The sequence below is a fragment of the Pinus tabuliformis genome, chromosome 9 (genome assembly GCF_031772625.1).
Source record: "Pinus tabuliformis cultivar Carrire ecotype Pingquan chromosome 9, CPIR1, whole genome shotgun sequence".
Lineage (NCBI taxonomy): Eukaryota > Viridiplantae > Streptophyta > Pinopsida > Pinales > Pinaceae > Pinus > Pinus tabuliformis.
Window position 1 is genome coordinate 315,836,308 of NC_142307.1, and position 16,883 is coordinate 315,853,190.

Here is a 16,883-nt window from a genome sequence, read left to right on the forward strand (position 1 = left end):
TCAATGCAATGCAAGAGACACCTATCCTTGTCATTTACAGGAAGATCCTCACATCACCATCATTCAATCAACAAATCCCTTGTAGGTTGGGGGAAACGGGGTTAGAGTTGCGAGACATAAAATTTAAACATCGATAAATCTAGCATGTTATCCATAACTATAATATCTTGATTGGATGTTTGACATACGAATATGATTTAACTTAAATCAATTTCTTCTAAGAGTTTGATTTCACACTCCTATTTTGTATTGATACTATTATACATAACAACCCCATGTTTGACCTATTCATGATCTATAATTGGTTAGAAATTACTTGCAAATTATTTTAATGTTGAATCAATTTAATATGGAAATTTACAAAAAAAATGAATGTTGTTGGAGGCCTTGTAATAGAATACTTCCAAATTTAATGAAATATGTGTTATCAGGTAAAGCAGGGATGAATTACAAACAAAAACTATCAGGGGCAATCCATCTTAAGGGTGAACAAAAGCTACAACCAGCCACAGGTAAAATCTTCTCAATTTGGTTCAAGAATAGATGAAAATAGAAATTACAATCAGTTGGCTGGTAGATTCGATAACCGCAGAAGTTTCTTCAATGGACAATGCTTTTCTTGCCATAACTTTGGTCACAAAGCAGCTCAATGTGTTGCATATAAAACGATCATGACTAGGGAAGCTCAAAAACAAAGATGTATGACAGGGATTACAAAAAGGACCTATAACAACTTTTCAGTTCTTGAAAATGAAGTTGAATGTTCTATTTGCAATAATTTTGGTCATGAAGACTCAGAATGCAGGAGCAAGTTTCAGCAGAAAAAGGAACAAGCCTCAAGCACCAAAACATGGAGAATAAAGGAACCTCAAACAGAAAGATGCGGGATAGCTTTTTATGCAGAAGGACAGGAAAATCTATGGTACATTGACAGTGGATGTTCGAAGCATATGACAGGTGATAAAGAAAAACTTGAATCTTATTCTGCTCTAGAAAAGGGAAAGAAAGTCTCTTTTGGAAATGATACTCCTGCAACTATAAAAGGAAAAGGCATTGCTCAGTTAAAAGAAAAGGTCAAGGCTGGAAATGTTTTGTATGTTGATGGATTGAAGCATAATCTTCTAAATGTCAGCCAGATGTGTGATCAAAGAACCGAGGTTATATTCAGATCGAATGGATGTCTTGTTCGTGATCTTGATACAGGTAAAACAGTGCTCAAAGGCAAAAGAACTCCAAATAATCTGTAGATATTTGAAGAAGGACAACAACAATGCTATCTGAGCAAGGATGAAGAGCAGTGGTTATGGCATCGAAGGTTGGGACATCTAAGCTTCTCACAAATAAGGAAAGCATGCAAATATCAGGCAGTTCGCGATCTTCCAGATATCAAAATTCCTGACAACACCATATGCAAATCATGTCAGTTTGGAAAACAAACCAGAACTAACTTTCCAGAGAAAGAAGGATCAGCTAGCATGCCTCTTGAGCTAGTACATATAGATAAATGCGGTCCTTTCAGGAAAAGAACACCTCGAGGAGAAGAATACTTGATATTATTCATTGACGATTTCTCTAGGTTTGTCTGGTTAGGACTTATGAAGCACAAAGATGAAGCATTCGAAAAATTCAAATCCTTCAAAGCCTTGGTTGAAAATGAATCAGGTCACAAAATTAAGTTCCTCAGATCCTACAGAGGTGGGGAATTTACTTCAAATGAATTTTTCGATTTCTGTGAAGAACATGGGATAAGAAGAGAATTCTCTACAGCAAGAACTCCTCAGCAAAATGGAGTTGTGGAAAGAATGAACATAACAGTCCAACAAATGGCTCGTGCTATGCTTGATAAGTCAGGAACTCCCGCAACTTTCTGGGGTGAAGCTGCACATGCTGCAGTTGTTATTCTCAACAAAACAAATGTCCGGGTGAACAACACTCAAACTCCTCATGAGCTCTGGAGTGGTAGGACTCCTTCAGTAAAGCACTTCAAAATCTTTGGGAGCAAATGCTATATCAAGAATACTGATGAGCAGCTTGGCAAACTTGAACCTAGAGTAGATGAAGGCATTCTTCTTGGTTACTCTCCACATAGCAAAGCATACAAATGCTACAACAAAAGACTTGGCAGAATTGTTGACAGCATTGATGTAGTGGTTGATGAGAAGGGATACATTCCTAGGCAAGTACATCATGAAGACATCGAAGAAGATGAAGGCTACCCCCAACGACAGAATGATGAAGAAGAAGAACCTCAAGAAGAAAGAAGAACCAGAGGAGCAAACAAGAATAGAAGAAAAGACTCCATTCAGATATGTTCAGAAGAATCATCCAGAATCTCAGATTATGGGGCAGAAAGAAGCAGGTGTACAAACAAGAAGAACAGTTGCAGAAGCTTCAAGCTATTTGGAATTACTCTCCTCTACTGAACCACAAAATGTGAAAGAGCCATGCGAAGATGAATGTTGGGTGAAAGCAATGGATGAAGAACTTGAGCAGATCGAAAAGAACAACACTTGGGAGATGGTTCCTAGACCAAAAGATAAGAATGTTATCGGAACAAAATGGGTCTTCAAAAATAAATTGAATGAAAATGGAGAAGTAATTAGAAACAAAGCCAGACTTGTTTGTAAAGGGTATGCACAGCAAGAAGGAATAGACTTTGAAGAAACCTTTGCTCCTGTTGCAAGACTTGAGGCCATCCGAATGTTCCTTGCTCTCTCAAGTTTTCAAAACTTCAAAGTATTTCAAATGGACGTGAAATCAGCCTTTCTGAATGGAGACTTGGAAGAAGAAGTGTACATTGAACAGCCAGATGGGTTCATTCTTGGAAATGATCCAAATCTTGCATGCAGATTGAAGAAGGCTCTCTATGGTCTCAAACAAGCTCCAAGGGCTTGGTACTACCGTTTGGACAAATATCTTCATCAATAAGGCTTTTCAAAAGGATCAGCAGATAGCAATCTTTATATAAAAGTTGAAAATGACAAATTGCTAATACTTGTTGTGTACGTAGATGACATTATTTTTGGGAGCAATGAAGAAGCTATGAGTCAAAGTTTTGCCTTGGTCATGCAGAAAGAATTTGAAATGTCCTTGCTAGGAGAACTGACATATTTCCTTGGTTTGCAAATCCAACAAAAAGAAGGAGGAATCTTTTTATCTCAAACCAAGTATCTCAAACAGATTTTGAAGAAATATGGTATGGAAGATGCAAAACCAGTATGTACACCCATGGTCACAGGATGTAGCCTCAGTGCAAATGATGAATCTGCAGCAGTACATCAACCAACCTACAGATCTATGATTGGAAGTTTACTTTATTTGACAGGTACCCGACCGGACATCATGCATGCAGTTGGAATAGTTGGAAGATTTCAGGCAAATCCGAAAGAGACTCATCTTCAGGCAGTGAAGAGAATTTTCAAATATCTTCAAGGGACTCAAAATTATGGCTTATGGTATCCTAGAGATACAGATCTTACACTTCATGCTTATACAGATGCAGATTGGGCCGGAAGCGTGGATGACAGGAAAAGCACAAGTGGTGGTGCGTTCTTTATGGGTTCCAGACTGGTATCTTGGTTCAGCAAGAAACAGAGTTCGATTGCCTTGTCTACAGCTGAAGCAGAATATGTTGCTGCTGCATCTTGTTGCACCCAACTCCTTTGGATGATGCAGACTTTGCAGGATTTTCAAATCACTTGTACTCCACCAATACCCATCTTATGTGATAACACAAGTGCAATCAGCATCTCCAAGAATCCTGTTATGCATTCAAAAACCAAGCACATACCAATCAAGTACCATTTTCTCCGGGAACAAGTACTTGAACAGAAGGTCAAGTTGGATTATGTTCCTTCTAAAGAACAAGTTGCGGATATTCTCACCAAACCATTGCCCAGGGACACTTTTGAGTACCTCAGGCAAAAGCTGGGGGTTGTTGATGCATCATCTTATTGTTGAACCTTTTCTGATTGATGGTACAGGTTCAGGGGGAGCATATAATGCATTGTTGGCATTATGGAGGATGGTCAGAAGAAGATCTTGGAAATTAGCTGCAATATGTCTCTATCTCTTTCATGGTGGATTATGGTTCTTTGTTGCAGATCTGGGGGAGCATGAGCTTAGGGGGAGCATACCCCTTTGCCCTTGATGTCAAAGGGGGAGAATGAAGCTGAAGTTTGTGAGGTTGCCATCAAGTCCAAAGGGGTAGATTGTTGGCATTATGGTTCAGGAATGGCTATATGTTACAGGTGTTGTCCTTGATGGCAACCCATTCAGGCGATAGATCACTGTACTTCAAGTCAGCAGCAGAGGTTGATGATCAACTATCAATTATTGAAGAAAATAAGGGGTACGTAGGTACAACTTACAGAAAGTGCGTACCCGCAGGTAAACCATGCAGCAACCGCGTCCCGAGACGCAGGCCAGCCGTTCAGGAGGTGCGTCCACCCAGTGCACACATTTCAAGGCAGAGAAAAGCACACGTGGGGGTTTCTTGTGTTTTACTCCTGGTATCTAGCCGACGGTATTGTGTTATTATGGTGTCGGCTCGTGGTATTGTTCCATGATTTGAGGAGGAGCTTGCCTATATAAAGCAAAGGAGATCACTTGGCTAAGTATCTTTTGCAATTGAATATCTTTAGATCTGAAATTTTGGGTTATGGTCTTAAAAGCTTGATCTATATGAAAAGGAAGTTGAAGGCGAATCTGTGAAGGGTGATCTTCGAGCGCATGATCAGATCTGAGTATCTGTGCCACTCTAGTGAACTGTCTATTCAGCCCTAATCAGAAGGTCGCAGGTGTTTATCAGAAATGCTGCGTGGGGACGCAGCGCAGTAACAGGAGACCTGCGTGGGGACGCAGGGCAGACCAAGTTCAGGTGCGTCCGGGACGCAGTGCAGTAACAAGAGATCTGCGTGGGGAAACAGAGCGACTAAGGTTCAGGTGCGTCCCTGGAGCAAAAAGACGCGGCGCGACAGCATTTCTGGGTGCGTCTCTGCAGTGAAGTACGCGGCGCGATAGTGTTTCTGAGTGCGTCACTGCAGCAACAGGACGCAGTGCAGTTCAAGGAACAGTGCGTGGGCACGCAGTGCAGCAGAAGGATACCTGCGGGTTTACGCAGGAAAGCCGAAGGTGAATTGCGTCGCGACGTAGGCCACAGAAGGGAAAACTGCGTCTCTGTCTTAAGATGTTCTGTTGATTGAATTTCTCTGTTGATAAGGTGTTCTGGGTTAGTTCTGTTATTGTTGATCTGATAACTATAGTGGACTGTAACTGTTATATACTTGATGATCATTTGATGCTTTATGAAAAGAAGTAGGGGGTTGTAGCTCCCTTCCAGGAGAAGACTGGAAAACGAGAGAGAGTTGTAGCTCTCTGCAAGTTGCAGCCTGCGTACTGGTAAAGGACTGCACCAGTACAAAATCATTGTAAAAGGAGTTTCTAATTTGAAAGAAGATAGAGACATATTGCAGCAGGTGGTTTTCACCCACATTGGGTTTCCACCTTACATCTTGTGTTCTTTGGTGTGACTATCTGTTTTCTTTGTTCATGCTCATTATTTTATGGTACTGACATGCAAAAATGATTCAAATATCAAATAAGGAAGATTTATTAATTGCTAGATAATACTGATTCACCCCCCCCCTCTCAGTATTATTTCCAACAGACCAGTGGAAGAAAACATAGTTGAGTTTGGCTTAAAAACTAAGAGTTCTATTGTTCTATGTGATCGCATTTAATCTTTCTTTGCATGTATTAGCAACTGCTGGGTTTGAAAGTGTATGGATTCCTTAACTAGGTTGAAGTGTCACACTCATTTTTAGCCATTTATTTCATAATCAATGCATTGCACCCAGTTAAACAGCAGGGGATTTTTGCCTCTTATTAACCCTTGTGTTAATTGAAGTCCCGCGAGCCGTACAATCTGAAAACCTCTATCATCGAGTGTTAATCTCAAGTCCAGACCTAAATTGTTATAAATTTAGGTTTATATTCCTATCGGCTATGTGAAGTGGTAAGGCCACGTAGGCCTTTGTACGATACCATAATGACCATAGGATCACTGATAAATGCTGACCATCAGATGTATCTTGCATCACATAGGTCGAAAGTGAAGGGACCCTGACCTAGCAAAATTGCGAAATATGACTTATGATATGAAGTGCGTTGATAGATATCGTATCACAACGTTAACAAGTAAATAAATCATAATCAATGACTTGTCAATATGTGATGAGTCGAGAATGTGGTGAAGTGTCAACCGTTGGACTGACAGTGGCGACCAACTGGTAGATTGAAGTCCACTGCAATATCAGAGATCACGCAAAAAGGGACTTGTCATCATATTGCTTTCGCATGTGATATGCGATAAAGCTTGGACCTAAAGCGGACCTGAAGAAGTTTATAGATGCAAGTTGGAATTCCTTTAAAATCCGGTCTTCACATCCATTTGTGGGTTGTGGTGTATTTCTTTTGTTTTCCTGTCTACGGGGGTATAAAGGTGAAGACCGCCTATAGAGAGCACTTCTGATGTAAGTGTGGGCCTAATTCACTGGCCAAATGAAGAGATTATTAAAATTGTAGTTTTGTTGCATCATTTTTGGTATCAGAGCTAGACTAACACTCTATGGAAATTGCTTGAGAAATTGAATTTTAATCTGAGCATATGTATAATTTGCATTCAAGTGAATTCGATATAGATGGAGATCAGAGGACAAAGGATACTAAGATCAGAATGGGGAAACAATGAATCTTTTGATGAAGGTCTGGTAAGAATATTTATTTTGATTATTTTATAGATATTTGTTTTGAATGTCTGAAGAACAATAAGGGATTGAAATTTCAAAGGATAACATGTTTTCCTTTCAGGAAAATGAAATTTCCATGTAAGTTGATTGAATGATTGGTTTGATTTAAAAGGTAAAATTGAAGTTGAAGGTTTGGAATTTAAAGTTAAATAGAAGAGTGGTTTTCTATGGCATTGAAGACATTTAAATGATTTGAAGAATTTTGTGGAAATTGAAGAGTGAATGAGGATTGCTTAAAGTATGGTTGAAGACAATGATATCAATAGATGATGGAACAATTAGACTAAAGGTGGGATTAAATAGATCTAAAGAGAGAGCCATTACAAGGAATGAATTTTGGAATTTATTGAGGCAAGATAGGATTTTATTACAAATAGGTTATCAGAAGGAATTGGTAGTGTCTATCATGAATTGGTAAATATAACTGAAATTGAGATCTAATATTAATTGATCTTGAAAGCTGAAGAGTGCATTATGAAAAGTAAGATGAAAAATAGTTTCTGACTGTACGAAGGCTTTTGAATGGAAAAGTTTAAATGAAATAGTCAACAGATGAATCATTTGGAAAAGATTTAAATGTTGGAATGGGGATTAGTTTTAAGACATCTTTGAAGGAAAAATTAGAGGTTTAAAAGGGTTCTTTGATGTATATTGAGATAATATTGGGCGGGTCAATGGAAGCAGTGGAACTGATGAAAGGTAGAATAAGTTATATTAGCATCATATCATATGATCTACGTTAAAGAAGACAGAGTAGGAAGAACTCAGAAATTAATGAAAGGTGACAGTACCCAACATTAAATGAAGTTACTGAATGAAAGAAGTAAGTGAGAAATTGAAGATGTAGAGCCTAGAGCAAGGAGTGTTCAAGAGAAGCTGAGAAAAACTTCCAACTATGGTTGGGTAGAAGATGATGAGGCAGCTCCATAATTATGATTGTGGGTAGAGTTGTCTTAAAGATAACAATCCGAGCAAGAGGAGTGCTCAATAAAATTTTTAGTTAGTGAAAGGTTCGAGGAATGTACCAGTAGATGCCAAAAGGCTGAACTCAGAAAATTTTGGTGAGGCATGAAGGAGACTAGTTATATATGAAAGAAAGGGATAGTTGCATCTCTCAAGTGAACCGAGAAAGTTCACCAGAGGAAGAAATGAAATTGAATATTGATAGTCATAACAGGGGTACAAAAGGAAGTCATGGACAGAGAGAAAATAGTGGTAAAGTAATTGGACTCAAAAGTATGAGTAAGGAATAAATTAACATAAAGGTAGCTAAGATAAAGAAAAAACTTAGTCATTTGAAGAAGCTGGTACTAAAAAGGATTCGAGAAGAATGGAAACACAAATTTTATATGGGAAAGGGAGTTAGGTGGCTTGTCAGAGAATTGTTTGTTGAGAAATTAATACTCTAAATAGTTGAGGATGAAGGAGTAGAATACATTTGTGAATCAGAGAAAGGATGTCTCCTTGGGGAAGGAGAAAATGATGACAATCATGATAGTGATGAAAAATTGATCTATGCAGATCAGAATGTGAGGAAGGTGAAAGAAGCAGAGGCAATAAAACCACAAAAGGAGATGCATAAAGACTTTCAAGACTTAAATTGGTGGAGAAAATTAAAAGGTATGAGTAAATGGTCATGTCTTCTCTTAGTGAAAAATTATTTGATCATGTTAGAAGGAATTTTAGCACATATAGAAGACCACTGGGAATTGGACAGAAGAAAACCTGACACAGAGAACCTAGCTGAAGAATTTAAGTTAAGGAAAATTTTGATACACTGAGTGCTGGAGAAAATTGTGTAAGACAAAAAGGAATTCTACAAACCTATGATGAAGTTGCCAAGCATAGCCAAGAAGCTACAGTCAAAGAAGTATTCTTTAATTAGAAAGAAATTAGAGATGTTGAGGAAGAATTTCTCAATAACATAGTGAACTATCAGAAAAGTTCAGAGAAGCATGAAGATCTGATTCCCGAGGCTTCAATGAAGAGCCTTGTATTTTTGAAACTGACATGTTGTGTATGTTTTCAGGTTTGACAGGTGATGAACAACAATTGGACAATGTGCTTAAGCATGTTGATGAAGAAGTGAGATTACTAGAAGAGATGGCTGAAACATAAAGATATTTTGAGCACGTATTCACTAATTTTGAGAATGATTGTTAGGCCCCTATACTACTAGTGTAACCCCTTATTGTTATTAGTACAACCCCCTTATTATATTTTTGTACCCATTTAGTCCCCATATTGTTATTATTGTGCTCCATAGAAGCCCACTATTGTTATTATTGTGCCCTTACATTATTATTGTTATGTCAGCCCTGATTATATTATGACCCCTTAGACTCTTATATATAGAAAGGAGGTCTTGTCATTTGTATCATCCAATAATTGTTCATTTGTGTAATGTAAAGGAGGTTTTCCCCTCGAAGAGGCTTATTTCTAATGCATTCATCTATCTTTTCTATCCTTTTGTGAGCTAGTCTCATAACATTTGGTATCAGAGCTTTGGATTCTAGGGTTTCAATGCTCCAAACAGGTCATCGTGGCATCTTCACTATATATTTATTTTTGCGATGTTTCAGAAACTAAAAATAAAACCCATTTGAGACAAAATCTTTTTGAATCTTGCGTCCGAATTTCAGAGATTGTCTCTCTATATTATTGGCAATATGATCTAAGGAAGTTATAGTTTTTGCAAGCTCTAGAATTTCATCTAAAATAGGTCATCGTGGAATTTTCGCTATAAGGTTTTCGATACAAAGTTTAAGAAGCTAAAACAAAAACCCATTTGAGAATAAATCGGTCTGAATCTTAGGTCTGAATTTTAGATCTTGTATCGTTATATTTTTAGATATATGATCTGCATAATTTAGGTTGTTTGTAGACTCCCGAATTACATCTTAAATAGATGACCTTGGGAAAAGCATCACAACTTTCTCTCTGAGCATCAAATTGAAATTTAATAAGACGTTGCAGAAAGATGACGGACTGTAGTCTTTTGTGTGTATTTTTCAGATCCGAAGGTCAAAATAGTGACATGTGGCATGTCATACAAGTTTGATATTCTGAAATGGTGTATCATCAGGTCATCTTGGGAGATTGTGCATAACTCTTTCTTCGAGAATCCAATTTTGATCAGATGGCGGCATTGGAAAGAAGATGCAGAGAACTACTGCAGATCATGATTTCAAAACCGGAAGATTCGAAATTATGGAGTTACAGTCATTTCAAGATCGAGCTTCTAAAATCAAGAAAACGCGAGATGAGTAAGTTTGATGGCAAGGATCCGGTAAATTGGATACTATAGATGGAGAAATATTTTGATATACACGGTGCACCACTGTTACAAAAGGTATGGATTGCATCTTCAAATTTAGAACCAAATTAATTTTTATGGTATAAAGGGCTTTGTTATCGTAAACAACTTGTTACGTGGTCAATTTTCATAGAGGAAATGATAGCACATTATGAGGATACAAAGAGAAACACCTTCTTTAGAGAAACACCCCAACAATTGCAAGAAAAAAGAGAAAAAGGGCTTTGTTACAAAGTGGAAAGCAAAATTATGGCAACAAGGAAGTCTACCCCTCACAACTATAAAGATGGAAGTGTTGTTTCTCCTAGCCTTCCACAACCTACAAGGGTTACACCACAACAATTGGAAGAAAAAATAGAAAAAGGGCTTTGTTACAATTGTGATAAAAAATACATTAAAGGTCATAAGTGTGCTGAGAAGAAAATATTTTACATTTATATGGAGAGGAAGAAGAAAAGGATCAAGAAACATCAAAAGAAGAGTATATACACCAAGAACCAACCCAAGAGAAATAAAAAATGAATCTAACCACATCTTGTAAAGAATTGGAAATAATTACTACTCATAAAACTCTTAAGATAGAAGGACATATCAAGAAGAAAAAGGTTCAAGAAGTGAAAGATCACATCGAGAAAGAAGAAATGAATCCAACCATATCTTGTAATGCATTGGCCGGAATTATCACTCCTCAAAATATCAAGATAGAACGACATATCAAGAAGATAAATGTTCAATAAGTGAAAGATCACATCGAGCATCAAGAAATGAATCTGACCATATCTTGTAAAGCATTGCAAGAAATTACCACTCCTCAAACTCTAAAGATAGAAGGACATATCAAGAAGAAAAAGGTTCAAGAAGTGAAAGATCACATCGAGCATCAACAACAAGTTCTCCAACTTTTAAAGGATAACGCCACTTTGCTACATAATTGAATGAAACAATAGGTTGATCAACATCGGAGTGAAAATTGTTTTGATGTAGGTGATTGGGTATTTTTACGGCTACATATCAAGCAAGTTATTTAAGGGATGGAAATTTTGGCAATACTACATGCACTTAAGAAATAGCAACCTTACCCAATGGGAAGATAGTTCAAGGTAAAACTGGATCATGATAGTCTTAAATACTTTTTAGAACAATTATTATCTTTAGAAGAACAAAAAAAAAGGGTCACAAATATGTTGGGTTATGACTTTGGCGTCATCTATAGAACAAGGAAGCAAAATTTTGTTGCATATGCACTCTCAAGAAAGGATGAGGATGCAGAAGCATTGTTTTGTGCTATTTCTATTATCCAACTAGATTCGATAAATGAAGCAAGGGATGAATGGAAGAAGGATGAAGAAGTGTGGCCACTAATTCGAAAGTTTCAGAAGATCCCAATTCAAACAATATTGTTAGAGCTTGAAGAGGAAGGAAAAATAATATTGGAACCTAGAGCAGTCATAGAAAAAAGAACCCGACAGCTATGAAATCGATCAATTTCAGAGTATCTCATCAAATGGAAGAACTTACCCGCTGAACATTTCACATGGGAGGACAAGAATTTTATATAGAAGCATCAAGAACTACTCAAGCGTTGAGGACAACACTTTTTGAAGGATAGGGGCATGTTAGGCCCCTGTACTACTAGTGTAACCCCTTATTGTTATTAGTACAACCACCTTATCATATTTTTGTACCCATGTAGTCCCCGCATTGTTACTATTGTGTCCCATAGAAGCCAACTATTGTTATTATTGTGCCCTTACATTATTATTGCTATGTCAGCTTTGATTATATTATGACCTGTTAGACTCCTATATATAGAAAGGAGGTCTTGTCATTTGTATCATCCAAGAATTGTTCATTTGTGTAATGTAGAGGAGGTTGACCCCTCAAAGAGGCTTATTTCTAAGGTGTTCATCTATCTTTTCTATCCTTTTGTGAGATAGTTTCATAACAATGATGGTATTGACAGGGAAATTGTCATGATTAAGGAAGCTGAAGATAAGCAATTGAAAGTTTGCGATGATAACCAAAATCAAGTATATTTAGTAGGGAATCAAAATGAAAGAATTATGGAAACTATGAAGGAATATATGATGATGTTGACAGATACAAAAGTTCAGGAATTCTGTGATTTTAAGGTAGATTATTTTTATGAATCTATAAACCATGAAGAAGCTTTACAAAACTAGAATTTTGTTTCTTTTGTAGGTAAAGATGAAATAACATCATTTTTTTGAAATGGTATAAGTATAGAAGATGAAAGGATACTTCATAATGATATGCTACAATAGATTTAGCTTTTGAATTGTTGAATGATAGTCTTGTGGCAGAACAAGGTACAATGTGTAATGTAGAGGAAAGTATTGAAATGAAATTTTATGATAGTTTCATAACTTTTGCAGAAGGACAGTATAAAGATTTGATGGCATAATTACCTATGAAGATTGAAAACCATAGTTATTTTGAATCTGACAATTGTGATGCAAATTTTGTTTTATACGGGAAGGAGTCATATGCAAATGACATACTTATTGAATATGAGGGGAATTGTATTTTTCTGGAAAAGTTATTATGTGAACCTGATAAGATAAAGAGAAAGATTATCTTTAATAGTAATGAAAGGGGAGATGTAGAGTACAAACAACAGTTTTTAAATGATAGAGGGGAAGGAGAATTGAACATAAATTTGATAATTTCTATGGTACGCGAGAATGTACAATAGGAAGATGTTAGTGGAATTCAGTTGAGAACAAATTGTAAAGAGGAAGTTGAGAAACTGTGGAAGATGAAGTCAATTAAGAAGAGGGACCACAAGAAAGAGAAATTAACAAAAGAAATTTGTATCAATAATGGAAGAGGACAAAAAAAACATAAGGATTAGAATCCTAGAAGAAAAGAAGTGATAGTGGCAGAAGAATTGAATCAGAAACATGATGAAAGTGATGACCACTTACAAAGTAAAGTTTGGGATACTAGATGATCAGCAGAAGAAACACATGACCAGGAGGTCATGAGAACTTTCAACTTTTGGATTCTGATACAGGAGCATTTATACCTAGTGGGAAATGTGATGGTATGATCAGATGTTGTGACTAACAAATGGTTGGAAGACAAGAGATTAATTAATTTTACTTATTTAAATGTATTAGAGTGTTTTATTTGTTGTCAAATATGAGAAAAGGGTACAAGTGGTTGATTGATCCTTCCTATGTGGATATCAAGCCAAGTAGTTAGATTATTTGGTTTGAATATGAGATGAGGGATTTGAAAGCTTAAATTAGCATTTGGTTGAGAAAAGAGTGGAGTAAAGAGATTCTTTCGGAGAGAGTGAGAGATTTCTGTATCTGAACTAAGTTTGGTTCAATAATCCATTCTTGTATAAATTATGATATTTTTGCATAATTAGAGAGGTTAGTCAGAAGTTAGTCATGAGTTAGATTTAGAGAGAAAGAGAGGATGAATGAGTGAGAGGAGGACTGAAATAGTCAAGTATGATTGTTTCCTTGTAAATATTATAATACTAAATAGTGTGGATTGTGTATATTATGGGTGAGAATTTGTATCTATATTGGTTTTAATAACCTTATGGTGCATTAATTGTGAAAACGCGAAATAATGTGGAATCCTGTGTTGAAAGAAGCATGAATGTCTGATGGGATTTCCTTTATGGAATCTGTATTTAAATTGTTTAATAAACCCTGTGTGAAGGCATGTAGAGATTGGGAATTCATGTTGAATTAATGGACATACCAACGGAGGAAAACATAGTTGAGTTTGGCTGAAAAACTCAGAGTTCTGTTGTTCTGTGTGATCGTATTTAATCTTTCTTTGTGTGTATTAACAACTGTGGGGTTTGAAAGTTTATGGATTCCTTAATCAGGTTGAAGTGCTGCATTCATTGTTAACCATTGATTTCATAATCATTGCATTGCACCGAGTCAAACAGTGGGGCGGTTGGCCTGTTATTAACCCTTGTGTTAATCGAAGTCCCGTGAGTTGTAGAGTCTGAAAGCCTCTGTCATTATGTGTTAATCTCAAGTCTGAACTTGAATTGTTATAAATTGAGGTTTATAGTCCTATCGGCTCCATGAAGCAGTAACATCATGTAGGCATTTCTAAGATACCATAATGACCGTTAGATCAATGATGAATGTTGACCGTTGGATGGATCTCACATCGCATTGGTCGTAAGTGAAGGGACCCTAACTTGGCGGAACTCCGAAACGCGACTTGTGATAAAAAGTGCACTGATAGATTTCGCATCACAACGTTAAGAAGTAAAGAAATCCTGCCTGATGAGTTTGTGATATGGGATGAGATGAGAATGTGGTGAAGTGTCAACCATCGGATTGACAGTGGCGACCAACGCGTAGATTGAAGTCCACTGCAATATCGGAGATCACGCAAACAGGTACTTGTCATATTATTTATTTCGCATATGATATGCGATAAAGCTTGGGCCTGAAGCAGACCCAAAGAAGTTTATAGATGCGAGTTGGAATTCCTTTGAAATCTGGTCTTTGCGTCCATCAGCTGGTTGTGGTGTATTTCTTTTGTTTGCCCGTCTGCAGGGGTATAAAGGTGAAGGCCACCTATAGAGAGCGCTTTCAATGTAAGTGTGCGCCTAATTCATTGGCCACATGTAGTGATTAGTAAAATTGTAGGTTTGTTGCGGCATACACCCACTAAAAGCTACTGCAATCAAAGCTAAAGTTAAAAAAAATCTACAAATAGGTTTTATTTATCTTGTACCTCTAACCAATTGGGTTTCCAATATTGTCTTCTCTGTTAGCTACCTATACCAATAGGTTTCATATTTCATGATTGGCAAAGAAAGGTCCAAATATGCTCTGCTTTGGTGATGCAAAGATCCCATATTTCCAAGAGAAAACAATGTGTGTACATAGCTTGAGGTTGACTAAATTTTGATGGGTGGTCCAACAGCCTAATCTGGATCATACCATATTTCAATTTCCTGTTGTAAAATAGAGAAAGAAGTCTATCCAAACTGTTTAATCTTGGCAGACAAGTAGCTTAGGTAGAGAAGTAAGGTTCCCAACTGCTTAATCTGGGACCTTGGAAGCAATAAGGGTAGTTCTAGATAGAAAATCAAAAGAAAAATCCAAAGAAAAGAAAAGGCACATAAGTGTCTGCAAGTCTAAGCGCACCCTCTAGGAAGTAACAAAAAATGCTAGGAAATAGATGGGTAAGTAAATGGGGTTGCAGAAATCTCATTCCTTTCAAGTGAGTGTTTGATAACATGTTTGCAAAGGAATATTAGTGGATTGAGAAGGTTCTCTTCTCCATCATGTTGCAGCAAAACAAAGGAGCATGTCTAACTTCCCATTTTCCCCTTTCACATTCATTTACTAACATCCCTTCATCAGTACAGATTCATGGAAAAATTTAAGGTTTTATGTTGGTTCTTGCCCCTGTAAAAGCCACATTTCTTGTCTAAAATTCTTTTCATTTTGATCTAATCCCTAATCTAAGTTTTTTCATATAAACTTAGTGATACCACTCCTCATTCACTTTTCTCACTCATATTAACCCCTAACTTCTTATTATCTAAATCCCTTATGTTTCCCTTCCCCCTACTACTATAACACCATGGTGTATAAATCCCCAAAATTGTATAAATATTCTCACTCTTAGCACTATAGCTAAATAAGTTTGTTGAGGGAGACATTGGTCCACCAGGGACCAGGGTCAACCCTGTCATGGGATTGCTCTAGCCTCTAGTTGGAGTAATAACCTCCCCCTAAGCACTCACCTCCCCTCTGTTCAGAAATTCCACAAAAACCCCTTCCCTCTGCTTAAAACCCACTTTTTAACCCTTCTTCCCCCCTCAGATTAACCCTTGCCCCGAAAAACCCACAAAAAACCCTTAAACCTAAAGTTCTCCGCCCAAAATATTAATTTGAATATTTTAATATGCCGGCAGGACCCCCCCAACATGCACGATCCATTGGGAGGCCCGTCAGCCGTCCATCATCTGCCACCCCCAATCCAACGGTGGGCGGGTATTTTCAGATTTGGATCTGCCGACCTTTAGCGTCCGGGGAACAGTGGTTTTCCGCCCCGTACATGGGACGCGTGGCAGGCGGCGGGGTTGTTTGGAGCCCCCCTCCCCGATACCGCCTTTTCCCAAAGGTGGTGCAGGGAAACCGCTTACCACCATCCCCGTTACCACCTCCCCTTTATGTCATCCATGCATCATCATGACGTAGCACCATCTCCCTCCCCCGCGCCGCGTGGCCCTCCACGTAGCCCTGCCACCTTATCCACCCGCCACCATGTCCGGCCACGCTGGCCTACACCTCAGCAGCCACGTCACCCTCCGTACCCGGGCTCGCCATGACGTCATGCTGACGTCATCGGTGGAAAAGCGCCAATTACTCATTTTTTCTGAATTCGTCGTTAAAAGTCATCGTTTGGGCCGTTTTATGTCATTTTCAAGTGAAGAAGACATAACCGTTGCCGCTGGTTCACTGCCAAATCGCCTCTGGACCTTCAAATTCAAATTTGCAACCGTGCCAACTCATCAACTCAGCTGCATTCAGCCTTCACAATTCGGCCCGAAGGCATTCCAGCTCGTTTTTCAGGTATTTCACCGCAAGTTCCCTGTTTTCCCACTGAGCATACCAATTTCTATGTGAATTTTCCATAAGAAACATTCAATTGCCAAATTGCACACTGTTTTTCACCAAATTTACCATCAAATCTACCTGCATTATCCTTTGCCCTGGAAATTCGCTATTAAA